The sequence below is a fragment of the Typopeltis vanoorti genome, chromosome 14 (genome assembly GCF_054136105.1).
Source record: "Typopeltis vanoorti isolate ZY-2024b chromosome 14, IOZ_Tvanoo_1.0, whole genome shotgun sequence".
NCBI classification, from domain to species: domain Eukaryota; kingdom Metazoa; phylum Arthropoda; class Arachnida; order Uropygi; family Thelyphonidae; genus Typopeltis; species Typopeltis vanoorti.
Window position 1 is genome coordinate 56831883 of NC_143562.1, and position 6110 is coordinate 56837992.

The window sequence follows — 6110 nt, forward strand, 5'->3', positions numbered from 1 at the left end:
ACCAGTTAGCACTCTTAATTGGTTACAAAAACTTATCAATCGTTAAGGCTTCGATCGCTGCATCGTGTTTTTCTCTCATCCGATTGTTCTTATCGACTTGCTAATAAGAATTACTGGATAATAGTCTTTTCAATAAATGTAAATAGTCGTATATTTAAATAAACATTATGGATGTATATTTTGACAATGATGATTTATCTACTTAAAAAACAACAACAACAACAAAAGACAAGCTTCACAAACTCGAAAAGCTGTACAATCTCGTTCGGAGTAGGCTTTTAAAAACATCCATGTGGGATTTGGTTGGAAAGCAGGTACGCTCTCTGCTCCACTAGCCAATGTTCATTAAATTGCTTTAGTTGAATTCGTACAAAGAGAATTAGAGATTTATTATTATCAAAGGTAGGACAGCGCATTATATTAATTGGCAAGTAATTCTCACACTTTCTTTACAATTAGAAAATTTTAGTGAGTTTGAAAGCAGAGCATACGAGAGGAGGGTGCTGAAAAGTTCTGATAAATACGTAGAAAAAAATGATATCAAAGCTACTGATATAACCACAAAAAAGAACATATCTTAAAATCCTTTAATCACCATGTTTCATCAAATTGTAATAATTTGTTCTTTTTCTTTTAGGATATATAAGAAGACATGTCAGAGGTTTTGAAGAAATTGGAAGACACAGGAGTGCGGCCGTTATCAAGTTTTTCGTGCTAAAAGAAAAGTCCGTAACTGAAAATTTTGTGCGAGACTTTAGGGGACTCTGAGAAAACAGATGCCCCCAGGTCAGGAAAACCCACAACGATCACACCTGAAAATATCGATGCAGTGCATGCCATGATCCTTGATGATAGACGAATATCAGCCAAAAACATTGCAAATACTCTGGGGGATATCCAGGGAACGAGTTGGGGTCATTATCCACCGACATCTGGACATACAGAAGCCCTCAGCGAAGTGGGTCCCCAAATGTTTGACCAAAAGAGAGAACTTGTGGTGTCATCTCAAGGGATTTTCGGTCATTTTGAAAAATCAGGTGCAAAGTTTTTGGCTCGTTGTGACTTTTGATGAAACATGGTTTTATCACTATGACCCAGAGACCAAACAAAAGTCAGTTTTTGGGTTCGGCCAAAAAAGTTCCGAACCCAAAAGTTAGCAGGAAAGGTTCTTGCCATTGCCTTTTGGGATATGGATGGTGTAATCTTTACCAAGTACCTCAAAAAAGGTGAAACTGTTACAGCAGCAGTTTATTCAACTGCTCTGAAGGAATTGAAGGAGGTACTCATGGAGAAACGCTCCGGGAAACCGACTCTGCTTACATTTTTCATGAAACCAAACAGACAATATACAACTTGGGCTTTCAATGTCTGCTTCACCCACCCTATTCGCCAGACGTGGCCCTATCTGACCATTTCTTATTCCCAAATTTAAAGAAACACTTGAAAGGAACGAAATTTACCACAGATGATGAATTCAAGGGAAAAACGTTTTTCTTAGAGGATTGCAAATGCTGCTGCAGCAGCATTGTAACAAGTATAACACTTAGTGGGGAATATATAGGATAATATGTACATGGTTCTACCGAATGGCGATTATCACAACTTTTCAGCATAACCGTATTATACAACACACGCACCTGATAGGCATGGACTATAAATAGATAGCAGACTCTTCCGGGAGATCGAATCTGCGTTCAGATATATATGATAATAGGTAAAGGTAGTGATCTAAGTGACTTCGAATGGAAGGTGGTAGCCAGATTAGCTGATATGAGTATATTGGAAATCATTTTGCGAATTGTCATTTCTGGGCACACCGAGAATGAAATGATAAACGGAAAACATCAAATCGCCGTCGATCATGTGACCAGAAGCAGTTGATCAGTGAAGAGACGCAAAATTGTCAAGTCCAAGGAACGTATTACAGCTACGCATTGCAACCAGGGGCTGCCAGGAAATATGTCTGAAAGCATATGCATTGGTCCCAAATGAGATATAATATGAAATGACCATTGAGGATACCACGTCTGTCTATCAAAAACAACTACAGACTAAGTAATGGAACATCAGCATTGGGTACCAAGTGACTCGAGAAAGGTAATGGAATGATAAATCCGTTTATTGTTATTTCACGTGGAACAGAACAGAACAAGGCTACAGCGGAATCAAAACGAAGCCATGAATTCATCATGTTGATCACAACAATATAACATGGGAGAATTATATAAAGAAATGTTGTCATACCATAAAAGTGTATTATAAAGAATATGGAGAAAATGGCATAAAGATATATCGACCCGTATTATATAATATAAATTGCATCTCAAATATTGAACACTAAATTAATAAACAAATTACTAAAAATAGTAAAACTGGTTTTATTACTGACGGATGTGAAATATGACACACTAAAAGACTTCCAGATTGTGATACTGAAAAAAGTAAAATTATGAAAAATTAGAAGATAGAAATTAATCTGACTGTGTATCTATGTTGTGGCATTTTATGTGCCACATTTTCATGACTGCCAATACACTCACTGATCAATCTCACATAACTCTGTACCTGCCAAAATCGACATTCTATGAATTATTATTTCTTAATTCTCTCCAGATATAACAATGATTATTAACAATGCTATGATTAAAAGCGTTGTCTGCAGATTCAGTGAGTCTTAATTACTCGAATGGTATTTTCTTATCTTACCTCGTGTTTCTAGGTTATTAGAGGCAAGCGGAGGAGTGACAGCGGTCAGATAGGTGGAACAGTGCCCATGAAAGTATTGTACATATGTCATGCTGCAGAAACAGAGTGCTGATGAAAAAGTGGCTGAAGGGAGTCCGTCAGAGAAGGAGTCGTATATTAGGCGGATTGTCCCTCTTCTGTATACAATCACGAATTCTTAGGGAGGTTTTAGGTGCATTATCCAAAATGTAAGAACAATATTCTTACATTTTAGAGAGAAAGCTGAAGAGACTATGAATGTAATGGTGAGGAGATTAATGCTTAAGACATTGGTTATGGAAGATCTTGAAGCTTCAATCATTTGAGCACTACAGGATTTCTTGAATGAAGAGTACTGAAGAAGGAGTGTGGGTAACAGTAGAGAACTCCGAGATATGCCAGCAGCGATGAAAAAAAAAATTATGAGAGTGAGTCATCCACATGACAAGCAATGAACGATCAGAGTGGAGGTTGCCAATCCATTTACCAAGAGCAGGAGGAAGATCATAAGATGGTTGCTTGTTGAGAAGACTTCGATACCAGACACCGTCAAATTCATTGGAGATATTAAGAGCCACCACATGAATTGTTTCAAAGTTTATTGCATTTGGCCCTTACGAAGTCACTTTGCATTTGTTGATAACTTTCTTATACTTTTTTTGAGCTGTGGTTTAGGCTGACTGAAAAGTCGAAGTTTTTGACTTGAGCCCTTGAATATATGATTTTTTTTAAAAAAAAATATTTTTTAATCATGGACTGCAAAGGCATATTTTTACAGAATCAGGGCTTGGATAGAGGTCGTGCTTTGCAGTGAGTGAGGAATGAAGACTCGCACTTCGGTAAAGATAACTTCAGTTATCTGGCTAGAGCAGATGTTTGGAGCCTGATTACAGTGGAAACAGTAATCAGGCCATGGAAAAGCGGCGTAGAAATCTTAGAGGTCATTCCACTTGGCTCCGTTTAATAGTGCCATAGGGTACGAGGTAGAGATTAGCTCTGAAGAGATCTATCTGTAGAAAAGGAGACATGGATAAGATTATGGTGGGAGTTGCCAAGAGATGAGCGCATACATCTAAAGTGTAGGAGCTATTCAACGTTATTTTAGGAGCTATTCGAAACACCTCTAGAATAGATTTGATTTTTTCACGTGAATATTTGCACTCTAACCCCCCCCCCCTTGGCTCCTGTCCGACGTCAGCATACTTCTCTTCTCCTTCTGGAGTGGCATTCTTCCTAAACTCATCTTACAATTTCTCTCTTTTTAGAGTAAGGCAGTTACATTAGTCGATATATTCTCTCCCTCTCTTCTTTGACTGTTCCTGAAACAGTGAGGCAATACAAAATTTCCCTTTTATGGTATAACTTACGATGACATTATTTTAGACTGGAAGTAAATAATTAAGTCAGGATCGCTAACTTCATACACAGAGTAGTTAGCGTTCATCGCAGAAGAACGAGATAAGAACATCACACAAATCTGAAGCATTTTCAGAAGAGAGACTTTATAAAATTTTTAAAATCGATTCTAGAATAACTTTTACGTTTAATAGAAAAAAAAAAAGTAATATTTCGGTTTGGATTTCTTCAAATGCTTTGTTCAACATTAAGAGTTTCTGATGAGTGTTTTGTGATATATTATTCTCCTTTGATGACCGTTAACTTCCTAATTACAGACGAAATAACAGAAATGTTCGTTAGCTCCTAGTATGGTCATAATTTTCTAGTCCATTCCAAAACACATAAGCATTCATTTTCTGCAGATTACAGATGGTGCTTATTGGACAAAATAGTGGATATCAAACCAGCTTCTAAAATTCCGTGCCTTTATTCTACACATATAAAGTATATATGGCCACCAAAATACTCTCCATTCTCAATCCGACAAACCTGAACTAATATTTTTTTCCCCTGTTATTCACTAATTCAATGTCCGTTATGTAAAACAACATTTCATTTTTTAATGCAACTGAAATCTCGAGATATTCAAATACCAAATTAATAAACGGGCTTCTGCTTTCTCTTTCTTTCTGATAATCGAGGTACCCATAAGTAAGTCTTACTAAATCACTGGATACATAGCTATATATCTAGTGATTTCATATTAAGAATTATTATATAGTGTGCATATAACTAGATAATTATTCTGATGATATAGGCCATGTATTTGTATATAAAATTCGTACATTAAGGTTTTAAAAGAGAATTAGTAATAATTAACAAACCCGCTACATAAATAGAAAATACAGTCTTCTTAAAAAAAACAACAAAGTACAGGGTGTTCGGGATAAATTTGACAGTTTCGTAAGGAAAAAGAAAATCTTCTTTGTATCTATTAAATTTAATGAATTGACAAAAAAACATTACAGGCAGAGTTAATTACAATACTATCAACAAGATTTACTCAAAATAACCACCATCAGCATCGATCACAGCTTCAATTCTGCTTCGGAACCTCGAACAAGCTGATGCTACAGTCTCCCTGGGAAGGGCCGCAAAAACTGTTTTAATTTTATCCATTAACTGGGCTTTTGTATTACTGGAAGTGCGATTGGTGTCTTTTTCAACTGCGCCCCATACAAAATAATCCATGGGGTTAAGGTCTGGGGAGTTTGGAGGCCAAACATTTGGACTGGTGAAGTCGTAGAAATTTTCAGACAACCATTTTTGACTTTTCCCAGAGGTGTGGCAAGGGGCCGAATCCTGCTGCCATACATACGGCCTACCATTGGCTACCCTTGTTATCCAGGGCTTGACTACAGTTAGCAACTCCACGAACAAAGCCCGAATTCCAATGCCAGGGTTCTTCAACACCTGTTCCTGCAGATTTGCGAGGAATTCTGCTGTACGAACGCAATCAGATCGTCTGCTAGGGATCTTTCTTCTTGCTACATCCTCGTAGTCACCATTGCAAGTCTCTAGTTCATTCCTGATTATTTTTACTGTATTCAGGGAGCATTGGGCAGCAGTCGTAATATCCTTATTTTGATGGCGGGCACGAATCATCATGATACAAGTTATTCTCTTCCATGATTCAGGTGGGTTCCAGCTATCCATCCTTTCTGACATCTTGTATATGAATGAAGAAGGGTCCAAACTTTTAAATGAAGAGAAGTGTGTGTTAATACATGTAACTTACGGAAAAATATAATTAATTATAAATATGTCAAATTTATCCCGAACACCCTGTATATTGTAAAATAAGTGGCTATGCAAAGAATTATATACTTGGCTTCTTTGTGAAACTATGATGATCTTTACAGATCATCATAGTTTCACAATGATGATCTTTACTGTAATTAGTAGATCCCGAGCGGGGTTAGAGCTATATACTATTTTGGCGTTTCACATTTCATATCTGTGTGGAAGCGTATTCGGCCCTCTCTCTT